General features: G+C 36.4%; 1 protein-coding gene across 11 annotated transcripts in view; it reads right to left on the minus strand.

The window, feature by feature from the left end:
• DMD (dystrophin) overlaps positions 1–19852 on the minus strand; it is a 1301546-nt gene that overhangs the window by 174506 nt on the left and 1107188 nt on the right. The window lies entirely within an intron of this gene.

The following is a 19852-nucleotide window of genomic DNA, read 5'->3' on the forward strand; positions in this document are numbered from 1 at the left end:
GATTGCTTTTTCTGCTGCAAAGATACTGGTTTTTGCAGCATTATGCTAATTTTCCAAAGCATGAAATACAACAGCTTTTTCACCATCTTTAAATTCTGTATTCTGTATTCTATCATTACTAAGCCTGAATTTTTACTAGCATTTTTATTAGTACTTGTCATCTGTAGAAGCAGAAATTTAGAATTTCTACTGGATTGTAATTTTCATCAGTATGATTAAATGTTTTACAGAAATGTTTATATTTTTAATAATCAGTTTGTACGGTGTAAGACCGATACACTTTTCTATTTTTTTCCTTCTGCATAAAAAATACTATACATATCACAGGTTTACATCAGAAAAATTTAGGGGACTATATTGCTGGTAATTTAAAAACAAATATACATGGTGAGTAGTGTACCTCTACCATAAGGAGACCTATTTGAACCAATTAAATTGCTCAGGATGTAAATGACTTCTCAGTGTGAACAGTAATAGAAGAACCAGCCCCAAATTATCTTCATTATAACTGTCCTTATGCAAGAAAGAATTTCAACGGTATGTGATACTGTAGGTGGTAGATTGGATTTTAAATGATCCGTACAGTCCTGTTAGAACATACTTTAAAATGACGTGGAAAATTAGCAAGAACTCTAGAAGACATCCCAACAAGCCAAATACTAAAAGTCTAGAAGTCACAGTGGCTGTAATCAGTCAGATGAAAAGCTCATCTCGTCCAGTCGCTTGTCTGATAGTAACCAATACAGTTGCTTAAGGAAGAAGATAAGGGAAAGCACCAGCTTCCCTGGCTCCTTGCTGCACTCTTCTAGCTCAGTAATTTGGGTCTCAGAGATTCTGGAGCTGAGAAGTTGTATGTGTGTGTCAATCAGACCTTGATGGACTCATCTGCCATGAAATTATTAATTAATTTTTGAACTAACATAGGCTTTTACTATCCAAAATTCCCCTACAGTAAGCTCAATATTTAGGTTGAAGAAACACCTCTTTTTTTTACTTTTTAAAAACCTATCACTTGAGACCTTCCCTAATTCTTAGCTCATGAGAGACAGTGATCAACCACTCCTAATGGATTTTATTTGTGCTGCTGCAAATTCTGCAAACCCTCCATCATATTTTTCCCTTCTTCCACGTTTAAGATACAAAGACAGAGATATATTTGATTCAATGTAGTTACCTATAAGGTATTTACATCTGAGCAAGTCACCATATAGTCCCTTTATATTCAATAGCTAATCAAAACCAGGAGTTGAACATAACGTAAGGTTTTGCTATAGGATGGCATGAATCACATTCTGAATTGCAGCAACCAACTGAGCAGATTTTCATTGACTGTATTGGGAACCTAGGCAACTAGTTCACATGCAGACACCTACCCGGCAGACGAGAAATTACACAAAACAAATCCCACTCCTACTCCATTTATTCTGTCCTCGTATAGGAGCTTTTCATTCTTTTTACCTAACCTGCTATATTTTTTTTAGATTGGGGATCGAAAACACTGCCAACAATATACATAATATGGGTACACCGGGGACTTACACCATGGCATCATGATATTTTCTGCTTTTCCAGTAATTCCTAGCATTTAATTTGGATTTCTGAACAGTCATGAGTATTGATGTGATGTTTTCAGAGGACTGTTGATTCCAAGATCTCTTTCATGACTGCTAAAGGAATGCTTAAAAGAGCTAAAGGAGAGCTCAGTGCTGGGCATGTAACGTCGGAACTGCTGTTTCCACATGCTTTGCTTGAGATTTATCAGCATTCAACTTCACCTGCCATCATTTTGCTGCCAGGCAGTACTGTGAGGTTTTCTCTATAGCTGTTTGCAATCTGTCTTCATCTTAAATACTTTCAATAGGTTTGTATCATCAACAAGATGTGTCACTGCATTATTAATTTTCCTTTCCAGCTCATTGACATGCAGGCTGGACAGAGTAGACCGTCTGGAGCACAAAGAATCATCTCCCTCATTGGGAAAATTGACCTCTGCCTTTTGTTTTCCATCTAGAAATGAAGGATCTAGAGCATGTCTTATGAGGAGGGTCTGAGGGAACTGAGGTTGTTCACTCCGGAGAAAAGGAGACTGAGAGGAGACCTTATCGCTCTCTCTACAACTACCTGAAAGGAGATTGTAGAGAGGTGGGGGTTGGTCTCTTCTCCCAAGTAACAAGCAATAGGACAAGAGGAAATGGCTTCAAGTTGCACCAGGGGAGGTTTAGATTGGATATTGGGAAAAATTTCTTCACTGCAAGGGTTGTCAAGCATTGGAAAAGGCTGCCCAGGGAAGTGGTGGAGTCACCACCCCTGGAGGAACTTAAAAAGACGGGTAGATGCGGTGCTTAAAGACATGGTTTAGTGGTGGACTCGGTAGTGCTAGGTTAACAGTGGACTTGAAGGGTCTTTTCCAACCTAAACAATTCTATGATTCTATCTTTTACGATAATGAGATAACTGGTTATTTAGTCACATGAAGACCTTCTCTGTCATCCCACTGCAACTTAGTTTCTTTGCTGAAAGACCTTCTTAAAATCCTTTTGGAATGCCAAATGGCCTACACTCCCTTACAGATTACTTACTTACAGGTCCTTTCCTGCATATTTTCGGTTGTGCTTTGGGTATCCTGTTCAAAGTAGTAAAAGCCACCACATAGCCCTCACTTCTTTCTAGAATAACAACTCTATTAATGAAAATTTTATGTTTTTTCTTTAAATATGATTAGGCTGTTTTTAAGATTTACTTCTGCCCACATTTCACATGCCATACCAGTGGGGTTTCATTCCCTTTTTTCTTTTATTTAGTGAACCCTAACATATAGAAGAGCATTGACTTCTTCTTTGGAAGGCTGCCCAATGTTCAGGAGATAGATAAAATATAAAAAGTCTAGGTCTTTATGTTTTAAGATTCACAAAAGTAAGACGGCTTTTGTCAGTGCCATGGAGAGGGCTCGTTTTTTTAGGATCCGTAGATTAATCCCATGAAATCTCAAAGGAAATTCATGAATCATTTGAGTAGAAGATTAAAAAAATATTAAACAAGCTTATTTCAATAACATCAGAGATATTATATACTTTGCTAGCTTCAGGGAGTTGCCATCACAAAATTCATAAATGAAAATTCAGGAAGGAACATTGACTCCACAATGCATGTTTTCCATTTCTTAACCCCTCTCTCCCTCAATTACATGTGCAACAGCTTGCTAACAAGTCAAACATAGTATTCAGGAATCCAACCAAAATTAAATCAAGGGCCTGTAACTTCTGGCCCACTGGAGTTAATGGAATAGTGTGACTAAATCACACTATGCTACTTGGAAAATACACCCTGAAGAGGAACTGCATTCTCAGAAGAGTACTTGTTCCTTATTCACGGACAAAAATGAAAGTAAAATACAGGCTGGCTTTTATTTATTGTTTTCTACTGTAAAATGTCAATGGGTCATTACAATTGCTTTTTCTCTTACTGTGTTTATTCCTACTGATCCCAACACCTACCATATGAGTCTAGATGTAGTCCAGAACAGACAATACCAGTGCCTTGTCAAAACAAACATCAATTATGCAGCTGTACTAAGAGCAAGAAATCATCATTGCTTACCACTCACCACACTGATAAAAGGAAAATAACAGCATGCACATATATTCTTACGTACATGTCAGTAGTACTGAGACTGAGTTTAGCTGTATTTGTCTTAAAAATTATATTAAATAAACAGATACCATCTAATAATTACTTATTTGCAATTGTTACACAATTGTTGAACCCCAAAGTTAAAAAAAGTAATTGAGCTTTTCAATTATGATTTCAAATACAGTCACTATTCTTACTGGCTTCTACTTCTCTGAAATATTTCTGCTATGAAAAATAGCTTGGGAGCATATTAATTTTTTGCTATTTTTGTCCCTCATGTAGCCTTAACAACATTTGGACTTATGTTTATGAGTTTAGAAAAATCTCTGTAAGACCATATATAAACAATTACACTACAACTATAGTGTCATAATGCTTTCCAACTATATTGTCCTCATCCTGAACACATTAGTAAAGATCAAGACTCATTAACATTTCCCACACTCATGAAAGGAAGGACCACGAATCTCAGCAGATATACAGTAGTACCCTTCCCTTCTTGAAAGAAAAGTTAAAGGAGACAAAATTAATTTTACCAATGCACCAAATATCTTAAATGTTCAACACGAGCTTTTGAAAAGGAGTCTGTGTCTTTATTTTTTGGTTATGAATGAAACAGGCACAGATGCCTGTCTAACACGTTAAAGGCAATTTGGTTTAACCTCTACTTTTTCTTCTCATATTTTAAGAACTGTCAATTATAGCAACACCAGGTTTGATTTGAGCACAACAAGGGAAATCAGAATTGATCCCAAAGCCAGTTTCTCCCAGAGATAGTATATGCAAGACTTCAGTAGATAGTATCCCTTTTCACTGAAGTTCTTTATTTTACAAGCCTCAACCCAAGGAATTTGACACATTGCTTATTATTCTTTAGAAGGGTGGAAAAAAAACCCAACAAAAAACCCCAACAAAAATAGTAATAATTTGAAAATCATGACAAACCATCTTTAGTTTTCCACCAATGGTATTTATTATTTAGGCAGTCCACACTTAGACTTTAAATAGGGCTAAACATTGTAGCAGCTATATTTAGAAATGAAATGTTCTGTACTTCCTAATAAACGTTTCAAGAGTATGCAGGCTTAGGCATCTATGAAAGCTGAAGGTTAGCACACAAATTTCTTACTTTTATTAGTGATTAAATAAGAGATTCTACATCTTTTTATACATCTATTTGTGAAAATCATTGCAAATCATGCACTAAAGAAATTTTTCACTTTCACAAAACTCTAAACTGTCCTGAAAAATACACTGAAAAATGAAAAAAAAAAAAAAGTTGCCAAGTAGAAAAGACTAATGAGTAATAAGCAAATTTCTCATCAATCTTCTATTTTGTGGGTAGGTAATAAGGCTTTATTGTATTGATGATTTTGTAGACAGATTATAGCCTAAGAAGATGTAATCAATTATTACAGCATGCCATTTAATTTGAGCATACTACTTTCTTTAATTATCTCTAAGAGGAAATGACAAATTAATTGCCAGATCCAGAACTTCTAAAAATAGAGTTAACATCGCTATTGCAGAAACACAGAATCACAGAATGACTGAAGTTGGAAGGCACCTCTTGAGATCACCTAGTCCAGTCCCTCTGCTCAGAGCAGGGTCACTGACAAGCAGGTTTCCCAGGACCACATCCAGCCAGGTTTTGAATATCTCCAAGGATGGAGACTCCATGGCCTCTCTGGGAAATCTGTTTTGGTGTTTGACCACCCACAGGTGTCTTCTTTTAATCAGATGGAACATCATGTTTTTTAATTTGTGCTCATTGCCTCTTGCTCTGTTGATGGACAGTACTGAGAAGAGTCCATCTTCCTCTTCTTCATTCCCTCCCGTCAGGTGTTTATACATGTTGATAAGACCCTGAGCCACCTTTTCTTAAGGCTGAGCAGTTCCAGTTCTCTCAGCCTCTCCTCACAGGAAAGATGCTTCTGTCCTGTAACCATATTTGGGGCCCTGCACTGGACTTGATCCAGTTAAGTCCGTATCTCTCTTGTACTGGGGAGCCCAAATCTGGACCCAGCACTCCAGATATGGCCTCACCAGGGCTGAGCAGCCAGGAAAGATCACCTCCCTCAACCTGCTGGCAATGCTTTTCCTAATGCACCCCAGGATGCCATTGACCTTCTTTGCCATGATGGTGTAATTTCTGGTTTACGGTCAGCTTTTTGGCTACCAGGACCCCAAGGCCCTTCTCTGCAGAACTGTTTTATGGCCAGTTGGCCCCCAGTGTATACTGTTGCTTGAGGCTATTTCTCCCAGGACACGGGACTTGGCATTTCTCCTTGCTGAACTTCATGAGATTCCTCTCGGTATAATTCTCCATCCTGTCAGGGTCCCTCTGAATGGGAGCACAACCATCTGGTATATTGGCTATTCCTCACATTTTTGTATCATCTCTATACTTACTGAGCGTATGCTCTGTCCCAGGGTCCAGTTCACTAATGCAGATGTTAAATGGTATTGAACCAGTACCAACCCCTGTGATACCCCACTAGTGACGTATATCTAACGGAACTTTCTTGTCCTTCACGTGCCTGGAGGTGGTTTCAAGGATTAGCTTCTCCATCATCTTCCCAGGGACTGAGGTGAGGCCGACTGAGCTGTAGTTCCCTGGGTCCTCCTTCCTGCCCTTCTTGAGGTAAGAGTGACACTTGCTCCCTTCCAGTCTTCAGGAATCTCTCCCAGCTGCCATGACCTTTTGAAAACAATTGAGAGTGGCCTTGCAACAACATCTGCCAACTCATTCAGCACTCGTAGCTGCATCCCATCAGGACTTACGTATGTCCAAAATTATGAGCGTGAATAGTCCATCCCCTTATGTGTTCCACCATGGATGTTTATGACACTTAATCAGAAGCAGATTTCAAGAAAAGGCCAACTGCCTACAAAGAAAGTCTGTTTCCCTGGTCTGTGAGTGGCACTTATACAGGGCAGTGGCCTCATGCCAGTTTGGCATTTTCTTTAAGAATTCCCTTATATAGAAGAGTCTCCTGCTAGCACAGGTCTGTGTTAAACCTCAAGTCTTGTAACTAGTGAAAGAGACAGAAAAGGACATCTGGCACCATGATGAAAATATGAGATGGCTGAGGGAGAAAAGCTCTTCTGTGTCAGATGAAGTTGGGTTGGGGGCGGGGGGGGGGGCAGGTTACACCAGCAGCAGCTGCAGCTAAATCAGAGCAGGCTCCATTTGCACAGTGAGGAGAGGCCGTCTTATACCTGGGCCACAGCAGGTTCCCCACGCTGACATTTCTCTACCTCAGCTCCCTTAGTGTCCAAGTGGAGAAGCATTCATGGGCCAAAGCCCATCTTCAGGTTTTATATTTAAAACTGTACAAGGTAGAACAAACTGACACACTCTACCCAGGACAGTTTAACAGTCTCCATCCTTTTAATTCAAAATGAGTCTGTTTCTTCTCTGATGGGTTTAGTGTATCCTGATTCAAATTTCAGTGGAGCCTGGGATTGTCAGCTGCTAGCTCAATATGCTACACTTAGCTTCCTTTCAAACTCACACTGTATTTTTATTTGATTCTAGTGCTCCTGGGGACAGTCAGTGTTGAAACAAAATGGATTTTAGCTGATTTGATTTTCCATCCTATATATTTTTATAAACTCAGAAATGACCAAGCAAGAATGCACTAGAGTAGAATATAAATCCTCCTCTGGGATAAAAATAGTTCAAACAGACGACATCAGGGGAGAAAGAAAATCAAATGCCTTTTAATTCCTATCCCATTACTGAATTCCAGATTTCTGAATCTGATAAAACATTAAATTTTTCAAAAATTATTTCCTACAATTTGGAAGACTAACTTAGTACTTCCTTAAAAATAAGGATTTTAAAATTTGAATAGAACAAATGAAAAATTAACTAATGCCAGGTATCAGTTTTCTTCTATTCTGAGCTTTCCAGGGAAAAAGCTATGATTTGTAGCAATTATTAGGATGTCTAATTTAGTAAACAGAAGCACGCTAATAAATGGAAGCGCATATCCTGAAACACGTATCACTGTTCCTATGAATTCTTGATTTATTTATTTTTTTAGATCAACAGTTAATATGCATTTTTATGATCCTTGAACAGATACAGTCTATGCTACTGCCTTGCCATTTATTGTGAAATTGTGTTCTCCTCCATGGAGGGGGAAATGTAAAGGAGCAAATTTAGCCTGTAATTCACTCTGCTAGAACAACTACAACCATGACATGGCAAAGCCCATCACTGCTGAAGTGTTCACGAAGGAACTCTTTGCACCAATTTTTCCACATAATCAAAGTTAGTTACTCAGTTACTTTGCAACCAAGAAGACCATCTGGCAATCAAGAGATGAAGTGCCTAGGAACTGTAAGTAACTTGAAGCGTTTCATAGTGTAATCTGAAAGTCTAACACACACTACATGAAGGACAGAAAATATAAAGGAATTTTTACAAACAAAATTTGTCCTTTAGTATGGTTTTATTCAGCATCATTAAAGCTAAAAGCACTTGAAAAGATGCTCAGGCGGTGGAGCCTCAGTCAAACCTGGTTTTAAACCATTAACAACACATTGTCTGTCTCTATTAGTTCACTGCTGAACAATGTATATTAGATATACACAAACATTAAAGGTTGAATAACCCATGTTCTTTACCAAAAGCTCTTTCAGGCAATAGAGATTCACAGGAGTTCTCCTTGCCCTCAGAAAACAGTTACTACAAAGTAAATCTCTATTGTGTTGTAAGGCAGCATGATATTTTAAAGGCAAATGTAGTATTTCACTGACAATAATGAAAACAGTTTAAACCAGAGAGATTGCAACAGCTCTACCATGATACTACAAAACACCTCAAGCTTCCATACTTGATCAGCAGGCAGGCCCTGTACCTCAGGAGGAAAAACATGGATTCCTCACACGGCCATACAAAAGCGTAGCTTAGACACTACTTAAACACAGATCATATTCTGACACTCAACCAACATTAAAACAATTCAGACAAGAAGCTTCAAAACCTCCTCCTGTCTTTTTTAACAAAAAGCATATACAGATCTTTATTTCAATTTTAAAATAAAACTTCTTTCCTGTGAGGGTGGTGAGGCACTGGAACAGGTTGCCCAGGGAAGCTGTGGATGCCCCATCCCTGGAGGTGTTCAAGGCCGGGCTGGATGGGGCTTTGAGCAGCCTGGTCTAGTGGGAGGTGTCCCTGCCCAGGGCAGGGGGGTTGGAACTAGATGATCTTTAAGGTCCCTTCCAACTCTAACCATTTGATGATTCTATGATTTATTTGCTCCTCTCCCCAACATGGAAGATCATGCTTACTTACAATATACCAACATGTCTTTAAATTTACCATGTGAATATTTCATAATGTTTAACCTCATGGAGTTGATAATTACTACCTCTAGCAAGGGTAACAAGGTTTTTCGTAGAGCAGCTAAAAGGAGTTATTACAGCCCATCCAGTCTCAAACCTCCAGAAGAATGCAGGTCAGAGGGACTGTTCAAGTGTTTTGCTGAAAGCTATGTTTTACAATTCTTGAATTAATATTGTAATTCCCATCTTAACCTTTTCACCACCACTGTATGATGTGTGAGGAGTGGGCATGGGTGAAAACCCAAGTGTAAATCTCGAGGTGGAAATTCATAGACTTCTTATGTCTAATAAGAACATCCTTCAACAATGCCAGAGAAGGGATTTTGGTTCTAACAACAGATTTTAGCAGAACATAAGCAAGAACAATGTACCTTTTAAGCAAATTTAGGAAGAAAGAACACGAAAATAAAATGCTGAAAAGGAGACAGTTAAATAAAACTTAAAAAACTAAACAGCTCTAGGGTTTTTATAGCAGCACCAGACACGGGCTGGGGAACTGTGCCAGGAGCAGCGCCCACCTTCCCAGGCATTCAGGCTGAAACCCTTCTGGGTGGCAGGCTGCCGAGCAGGCTGCAGCTCTGGGAAGCTGTGGCTCCTGCTGAAACCGATGAAAATTGTCATTCTTAATCCTCTGGATATTTGAACCCAACTAAAATAAAACAATTTGCAGGTAAAAGCTAAACAGAATAAAAATAATTTGAGTGGCATTGCTGTCTGGACAAATTAGTGTCACTGATTCAATTGCCCTATTTGTAAATTGGGGATAATACTACCTCTATTGCAGTCTCAGAAAGAAGCTGAGAAAATTAACTCATACTATTTGGAACATAAGAAGGACTATAAAAGCGCTAAGCAGCAATTATAAGGTTTTATTATGGGTTAACCTTGGACAAAAAATGAAATGAAACTCCATTAGGCTTTAAATATATAAAGATTAAAATGAGAAAAGTATAGCGCAATGGGTCACTGATAAACATCCCAGGCAATCTAACATTCATTGCACTCCCTACTTCAACCAGTCCCTAAGTAATTACTGGGAACCAGCGTATGAGCTTGATAAACTGATTTTATTTTGCTCATTGATTTGCCCATGTCATAGTAACATTATCATTACAGAATCTGCACACTTGATAGTTACAACAACAGAATACATTCTCAGGAATAGGAGAGTCAATGTTTTAAGAAAAGATTTTATTAAAGCCATAATACTGGCAGACTTCTCTTCATGGAAAAAAAATGCCTCCTCACAGAAAGCCGACAACATTAAAATTAATTTCTAGCACTCCCCTCTTTTCCCTCCTCTCGTGTCTCACTTAACATACATGTCTCTGGTTATATATTCACTTCTGGTATGTCCTTTTGCTTTATGGAGAAATGTTTCAATAGCAGACTATATATAGCAGATCAGATTTCTGTTACAAATACTCCTTGGATATAATTCTTCTCCCTTTAGCCATGCACCTCCCTGAGCCCCATTCACTTAGGAAAGCCTGAATAAAATGGTGCCACGGTAAAAAGAAAAGTGTTACTCACATTGTACTCTTTTTTCCTTGGATAAATATTTACATTTCCAAGTTATTAGAGGAAGAAGACTTTTGAACAGAATCATAACAGTTAAAAAGCATCTTTTATTTAATGTCACGTCCAGGGATGTTAATATTTGATCATCAGACTGGTATCTATATGTGCTGGTTTTATATGGCAAACTAAAAACAAAACAAAAGGCTATGTTAAATGCCAGAGTCCCTGCAATAACTATGCCACTTAGGTACTTAGACCTTAATGTTTACTTCTCCTTCTAAAAGCTCAAGTCACATTCTTATTTCTGATAAACTGATAAAGAACAATCTCTTAAAAATGTTCCGGTCTGACCTCATTTCTGAACTTTAGAGGCATAAAACGACAGACAAGTCTTTATACATGTACTAGCCAGTTCTCTCAGCAGGCTATCAGAAACCAAGATCAGAGATTACCAATACTTAAAAACTCCAATTCTGCCTGTAGATGTGCATGTTGAGCTCCCACTGAAATCAGCAGGGTGAGCTCACACAAGGGAAAATTTGGCTCTAAATGAAATCAGTTGATCTAATAATAGCATGTTCTACCAAACTGGGTTGGAGGTAGAAAAGATTTCCACTTTTTACTGGTCAGCTTTTTCTCTTCTTTAGAGTTCAGGCATTTTTCTACACTTACTGTGAGGGAAAAGTTAACAGTATTAACCCAAGGGTCCTTAATCAAAGAGAAAATAGTCAATCTGTTCTATTAATAATTGTGTTACTACAATTAACACAAATCCGGTGCAAAGCGGGTGAAATCTCATGCAGCTCTTTACCAGGTGCTGGTTCTTTCACAAAATGGTCTACAAGAGGCTGTTTCTCACACTAGTTGTTCTGACTCCCCAAAAAGTTAATCAAAGAATAGCCATTATTTGCTTACTCTTTGTTAACAGAATTAATGTTTCTGTATGTCAATTATGTTACTATTTCCCAATAAGCAGTACGGTCAAGAGCAGTCTTAGTTTTAAAAGGCTGCTCTAAGATTTCACTTCTCTGCCTGCTCGTCATTTTCTTATTATCCTTATGTGAAAATGATTTTGTAGTCGCTCCTTAAAAATATGTAGTTTGATATAGACAAAAAAACCTATGTAATCTAGTCTCCATAAAACATTCACTATAACTAAAATGGTAGCATCTTAATACGAGATCAGAAATATATAGTTAATTGCAGAAGGAGTCAGCAGAAGGAATGACCGTTTGTTTCAGGTATTTAAAATGGGCTTAGATATTGGCTATGGTCATAGTTATTGCCATAACAAACTCTCCAATCTTATGTGACTGATTACACAGCAACAACATAAATCAGATAAGACTTTTAGATTAAATTTGTATCAGTTTCAAATACCTGACTATTACATATTAAATAACCACTTGTGATTATACTTCTTTTCATGTGAGAAAATAAATTCATTCATAAGCTGTTAAAATGAGATTAAGAGACCACAGGACACAACTGAGTAACTTTCATCTTGTACAAGCTAAGAAGCATAGCAGAACTAACTTCAGCTGGTACAACTACATGATGAAGCACTCCATGGTTTTTAACCCAATTTCATATTTCAAACAAGCCTTAGAAAATTAAAAGTTGCCTCCAATAGTGACAACCAAACAACCCTACTAAATTCTCTGTTGTATAAAACTACCTTTGAAAGAAAAGGTAAAAACAAGATACCTGCCTGTATGACCAATTACGTAATGCAGTCAGCGGAAGTGTCTTTGATGTTTTACAGCATCCTGAAAGTTGACCCGTTAACAAATTCAACAAACTTCAACCATTGCTTTCATTATAGATAAGTCCACAGAGTTTTAAATTTACAAAAATATTCTATATAGTAAGGACATGTGTAGGATGTCAAAGTGTTCCAGTGAATTTAAATATGGTTTTGGTTTATTTTAAAATAAAGTTTATTATGTTCTGATATACTCTACGGATGCTTTAATATAATTAGAATTAAAGCAGCTGTGGAAGAGTTTTTGCCATTTTGTAAATTCTGTTTTTATTGACTGTATTTATGTTTAAAACCTTAAAGTCCCCTAGAATGCCATTAGATCATTCCCCTTTTATAGTATCTTACTTAGAACAATCTCTAGTCTACAAATATTTCACATCTACGAAAGCTGTTTATAGAGGTCATCTCTAATTTTCTCAGGGATGATTTTTTGTGTTTTGGAAAGCTGGCAAATGAATTAGGAGGAAATGGCTACTCTGTATGAATGAGTTTTTAAAAATCACAGAACTTATTAAGAGATTTAATTCAGATTGATTATAGACTTTGGTGGCGACAGCTGGCTTCAAAATAAACTGAAAAAAATGTACATATGTTTCAAAGAAGTCTAAGGAGACATCATAATAATTGCATGATTCTACCACAGAATGATGTATGTATGAAATGGTAAACTTGAGAAGAATTTGTAACAGTAATTACTTCAGTTGTAGTCTGAAGCCAACATTGACACCTCTATCTCCTACACTGCAGGCAAATAGTTTCCTATGCAGCGGTCAACCAATGGATGCTGTCATCTTTTAATTGTACAAAGAATTTAAAAATACATAATCAAAACTTAATTCATATTCTAGAATTCTGTATATGGAATGCTTTAGTATTTTTCGTGTTTTAAAATCTAAGAATAACAGGGAGTATAGCTATGGTAGGGAGTAATGCTTGTAAATGGTCGAAATACAGCCTAGTCTATGAGTACGGAAACTGTTGAAACAATACTTACTTCAGTAGGCTTGCCTCCTGCAAAATCTGCTAAATAGAAATTTTCTCCTCAAATTTCTGTAGCAGCAATGAAACCAACCAGAGTTGCACATGAAAAACCCCAGTCATTACACATGGTAGAAATCTGAAGCAAAAAAGGGGTTGGGCTTGGAATAATGCAGGAAGATATCTAGGCAATGTAAAAAAATTACGTGTTCATGTAGAACAAAAGTAAGTTTGTTCAGAATACCAGGCAAGTTAATTTACTTCCAAATAGCAGTAATTTGCTGTTTGCTGATATAAATTCAGACTTCCCCATGAAAAATAAATATTGTCTTTTGTTGTTGCATGGGTTGTTTTGGTCTTTTTCTTTGTTTGTTTGTTTTTTCAAGGAAGACAGCTAGGCACTTTCAGTAAAGAAGGGGAATTAAAAAGATTTCAAAAGTCGCTGTATATGCAGCATTTTACTTTGCAGACTGGACGGCACGAGCTCTGCCAGCTGAACTTAATGCATAGCTTTATTTTATGCTAGCAAGAAATTACAGGAGCATAGGCATCACATTACAATATGATCAGAATTTGCTTTAAATGGATCTAGTAATGCCATCGATATCTAGCTGTTTGGAAATTCTGGTTATTCAATACGTCTTCCAGGTAATTATTTCTTGCATAGTTTCTATGGTTTTATTTAAAACTGATTTCTTCATGTCCAGTACACAGCTTAATTGCTAGGAGGGGATGAATGTGGACCTTTGTCTTGGTTTTACGTGTCATTCATTCATTTTCTTGTATGTGACCCCTGCTAATTCCTTACAAAAACCACTCCTTCTTCAGGAAGGATAGAAAATTATCCATTACCTAAACATCTCAAATAATTTGGGAGAATATTTTCTTTCCTAGGAAGGAGAACAAAAATTAGAAATTCAACAACTTGCTTTGCTCTCAGATTCTCCATTGTGGGCAGCTGTCAGCACAATTCCCTCAAAATAGCGCTGTAAGAGTCCACTTTTCTGAAATATCTCTTTTCAGCACAGCAGTAGCTCAACAGTACCAAAATGAAGTACAGAAGAATATATAAGGTGTTTTGCTGTTTGTTTGGTTTGTTTTTTTGTTTTTTTTTTAATGAACTGCCTATGATCATTCATTGTCGAGTAATTGAGGTTGCTGATTTAGTATCGGAGTGTTTGTAATAATATGTTATTTTAACCTTGCCAAATCTATTTCTTTTCTTTCTATGGCCACATAGGAAGACAACTGATATTTAGATAACTATCTTAAGGGGTTGTCTTACTTTCTGTCTCATTTAGAAAAGAGATGACAAGGGACAAAAGCATTGAGTGCACACAGAAAGTAATTTCAGAGTAGATGATGAGCAGATCAGTTCATTTCTGATGTATGCATAATTGCAAACTCTGTTCAGTTTACAGATTAGAAAGAAGTTTCAGGTGGACTCTTCCCAGTGAACATTTGTCAGTAACATACAATTGGCTACAACTGTCAATTATGCCAAAGAAATTCTGAATTAAACAGCATATAATTCAGGCCTGACCTCTCAGAAAAAAAGGGTTACTTATGCAGTACTCATGTGATTTCTCATTGGCTTTTGTTTCGCGATTTTGTAGAAAATAATGAATAGAAATTGTATTAAAATTGTAAATAGGCTGTGACAAAAGAATTTAAAAGGATTCTTACAGCCTTTGTCAATACACTTGTTACATTAAATATATTAAAATTCATAATATATATTCAAAGTTCAGAGTCTTCCCATGCAACTGCCTTATTTGTAACTGTAAAAGTGAATCTGCAAGAACAACACGCAGTTCTTAAGAAGCAAGATTAAGACTTCCATGAAAATTGCTCACAGGAAATTACTTATGTCACTAAATTCTGTTCTACTTTTTACAGTTAAAATCACCATATTGAGTCAAGGTGCTCTCTTTATGTGACAATGAAGGAGAACAAATCATTCTACAACAGAATGGGGTTAATTGAATATAGGGCTACACAATTCAGCTTTTATTTGGCAGGTGTTCTTGAGATATACACTTCTATTTTGAACTAGAGAAACCACAGACACTACTGCCTGTTCTTGATTATTTATTATTATTATTATTTTGCAGTGGTTAAAAAAGAAAAAAAAAAAAAAGAAAGGAGTTGTATCCTCCATGGAGTCTAGAGGCTCTGCTGTTTTAGACAGTGTTGAGTGTAGACATACAAGGTTGTCTCTGACAGAAAACTGAAGCAGCTACACGCCACTAGCAATACGGTAGAATACCACTGCCATGAGAAAGTATTGTGCTTTCGTAAGTACCTTGGAGTGGCTGAACTACTGGTATAGAGCAAAGGAGGGTCTTTTGGGGAGAAAGAGAGGAAAGGTGGTTCTGCTACCAATTCCTGGAATGGCTCTTTGAATAAGATACCGAATGGGTGAGGCAGGTATGACTGCATGTGTCAAGGAATAGCATAATATAAAAACTGAGTGATGGTCTCATGTGACCCCAAGTGTTCCAGGCATTCTGACGAGGAGAAAAAATTGTTAGTAATCGCAAGAAGAAAGCATCTGTTGGATTTGCTGCAGAAAGAAGTAGAAATCCCAGGTCATGCCTAAACTATGAGCCAAGCTACAATCGAAATGATCAGCCAACAGATACTAGGAGACATTTAATAGATTTATTTGGGGTTGAACTGAATTTAAGACGGTTAAGTGGTAGTTTAGATTTTAATGAACAGAAAGGTATGCTTGGAAGAGAGAAAGAATATGTGTTATTAAGAAAGTAAGTTTTATTTCAGTCTGCAAATAAGATCACCCAGATGAGAGAAGAAAAAAGGGAGGATAACAGAGGACAGAGAAGGAGAGAAGTCTGACAATATTTTGATTCTAGGTCATCTGTAGTCCAGGTTGTGTTCTTTGGGGGAGGTACGTAAAATTATTTATCTCTTGTCCTCAGAATCACAGATGAATACCAATTGGTACATTAATACAGACCACCAAGGATCTGTACTAATAATCCATTGCTACCAATCAAGGATCAGTTATTTTGTGTGAGTTCAACGTTACGCCACGACCTTAATTGCTCCAGCAACTATAGCTAAAGAGAACAAAGACAAATGCCACTGGGTAAACTCATTCCCTAGGAAGTTATTCATCAGATTAGGTTTCGGAAGGCTACTGTGATCCCGATTAGGAGCAGGATTTGCAAGAAATGCAATCACATGTGACCGATATTTTGAAGATCTGCTCAGAAGGTGCTTAGATGTATAGACAGTAATCACTCCCTCACACTGTAATATCATCAGTCATTGTGATACACATTATAAAAGACAAAGCAAGGAAGAGATGTATAATGTATCGATTTGATAATGTTTGGCTGATAAAATAATTTATAAAGAATATTGTTTATTAATAACTTTTAACTGAAGGCTAAATAACCGGTGTCTTCTTCAACAAATTTACCTATTAATTAAAACATTTTCAATAGAAAAGTACTTAACATTTAACTGAATCAATTACTAAGGGGAACAGAAGAAAACAGTAGTAACCGGGCATGCGTTAAACCAGCTTATACAGCCCAAATAACAGCCATCAAAGTCATCTAAAATCTGCAGAGTTGAGTCAAATGTTTCAGTGATTCTCCCAATCTTGAATAGTATAAGGTAAGTTTTAAAATTGCACATTAGAAATTACATAACAGGTTTAACTAATTTTCCATTTCCATTCTCATATGCATACAGCATTTTGGGGGATTACTCTACCAGAAATCTCTCTTGGCCCTTCAGCCTTCCCACCACTGGACCTCCACTTTAGACTAGGAATGATGCTCTTATTTCTGCAGCACATGCAAAGTAGACACTGCTGCTTACCTGGCTAATGCTTTGAGTCAATTCCACATACTCTTTTTAGTAAATATTCCCATATTAGCTTTCTTAATTTTATTAAGAATTTCAGGCATTAGACTAGCAATTCTTTTAGTAACTAATTTCCTCTGAAAGCAACAATTTTGTTTACTAGTAACTATGAATATAGTACTGTTATTGAAAGTTTATTTTATGTAGTTGTTAAAGTCTTACGAAGAAAATAAATATGCATTATGTTTTGTAGAAAGGTCTAGATTTGCTTTAATTTCTTGTACAAAAGCAGGCAAAATAGAATCTTTCTCTTACATCTTTGATAGTTGTGGAAATGAAACACACCAAAAAAAAGCTTCGCAATTGTTTGGGTTTCATTTAAACAAAATAGGAGGGATGGGGGGAAGAAAAACTTACTAAATTTGATCATTATTACTGAGATAGTAATAAAGGTTACATCTAAACTTATCAAGACAGGGTCAGAAATGAACTTACTATCCAACAAATATGTTCAATATAAAAATGGGCTTAAATCATGTCTTATTGCTCCTGTCACAGATAATATATTTACATTAAATCCTCTTTTTCTAGCTTTGAAAAATTAATCCCAGCAATTAAGGCTGGCATTGTGAGTATATGTTAAATATTTGTACACTTTAGGTAGATATGCTGAGGATATAAAGGATTAGATCAAAGTTTCTACAGTCTAGCCAGTTCGCATGTGACAAATGCAAACTTGAAAACTTCTTAAGGATCTACATGCTCTATTTTAGGGCTACTTAAATTATTGGTCTCGCTTTACCACTTTTCTAAAACAGATTTCACTCCAAGAAAAACTATGTATGTTTTACTTGGTAAAAAACCGAGGTAAAAACCTACAAAATGTAAAGACATACAGATTTATGTAGACCTTCAAATTGCAGACACAGTTGTAGGTGTCTTGGTAGTTATTAATTTCACAAACACATTTACATTGCCTAGTTAGTACATGCATTTGTCTTCAGTATCTATGTTGGAATTACATTTCGTTAGAGCAATACATACATTCTAAATAGCACATTTTCAGACAATTAGTGTACTCCTCACACAGTTTATATTATTCATTTTTTTGGCCTATTGTGTTCTTATATTACCTAAGCTAATTATGGTCACTTAGAAGGTGCTGAAAGCACAACATCACCATTTGCGTGCACCTAGCAGACTATAATTGCCATATACAAAATGAAAGGTTATAGCTTATAAGGGTACGAATCTATTCTGTATGTTTTTTTCATTTACCATTTAGCTGATAATTTTACAGTATGGTCTTATGATAGCCTATATTCATAAATATTTTAAGTAAATATGGTACAAATGAGATAAAAATCAGGGTAGGTTGTAGCATCGAATTTTAAACCTTGAAACAGAAGTCTTGGTTTCTGTCTGGCCCTAATATTAAGACTTCATAAGGAATAAGCAGACATCTGCCGATTGACAGTACCTCTGGATTTTCATAGGAGTTAAGATTTTTGTTTACTCATGGCTGTTATTAGAATTTCATTATGTCCTTTAGGAGGGATTATTATTTTTTTTTTAAACTGTAATGAGATTCAGCACTATAATTATGGAGTTAACAGTTACGGTCACAGCTTTAGAATTAAGTGACTTGCTTTGTTTTCCAGTAATACCAGGGATTCAGTGTTTCTGTTCAGAATATCTTGTTCAAAATCACAAAAAAAAACACGGCGAGGCACTTTCTGAGAATTTATAAATAGATCTCTTCTGTTCATTAATGAATTTGAATGAAGCTAAACAAATTTTGCAGCTAACTGTTGATCAGCTAGCAGGTGCTTCATTTTGCTTGTATAATATTTGTACAGGACACTCATTAAACTTTCTGTGGGATTAAAACTAATGGACTTTTTTTTTTTTTTATAAACTACATTTGATTTTTAAAGGCATTTTTTCTTGCCATTAATCATTCTATTTCCTCTTCATTAGTTCCTAATGTTCTCCTAGAGAAAACAACAGTCAGCTCAGGTCTCTTTCAGAATGACTGATGAGTCCCATTTATGTGAACGGAACAGATGCACTTTGTTCTTATCAAAATGGCAACTGCCTCTGTTGTGCTCTAGCTGAAGCAATCCTGTAGTATTTCTAAAGTCTGGCCATGGCAGTCATGCTGAAAGAAGACAAGTCCTCATGAGTTTCTCAATAAGCAATGACTTTATGAAACAACACTTGAAAGCAGATAAGCATGAAGTTATAGAAAATAATGACAGTTTTTCCAGGGTTGTTGGTTTTTTTTTAAACTATCTTATGTTACGAGGCCTGGTTATCAAACAAGACAGATAGCACACGCCACCATCATGACAAAACAACAAACCCATATACTTCAAATTATTTAAATTCTACTTTACAAGTATAGACGCAATTATGTACTCATCGTACTTACAGAAGCACAGTAAAGAACAGAATTAATTTTCTATACTTCAATCATATATTCTCCTATCTATTCTATTTTGCTTTCTTTAATGTTAACTCTGCACCTCCTGAGTGAACGGTGAGTGTGCTGAGGATATTTACACTTTCCTGTAGTGCTTTTTACCCATGTTAGCAACATACATTCTCAATGTTGATTCGATTCCATTTTAATTGCAAAAATTATAAAACTCTTTATATGTACTTCCTTTTTTTTAAAAAGTGCAAATCACTACGATATAAAACTATCGATTACTCATTTTAGAAAATAATTCCTGATTTGGGGACTCACACAATGAA

The sequence above is a fragment of the Rissa tridactyla genome, chromosome 1, assembly GCF_028500815.1.
Source record: "Rissa tridactyla isolate bRisTri1 chromosome 1, bRisTri1.patW.cur.20221130, whole genome shotgun sequence".
Taxonomy (NCBI): Eukaryota; Metazoa; Chordata; class Aves; order Charadriiformes; family Laridae; genus Rissa; species Rissa tridactyla.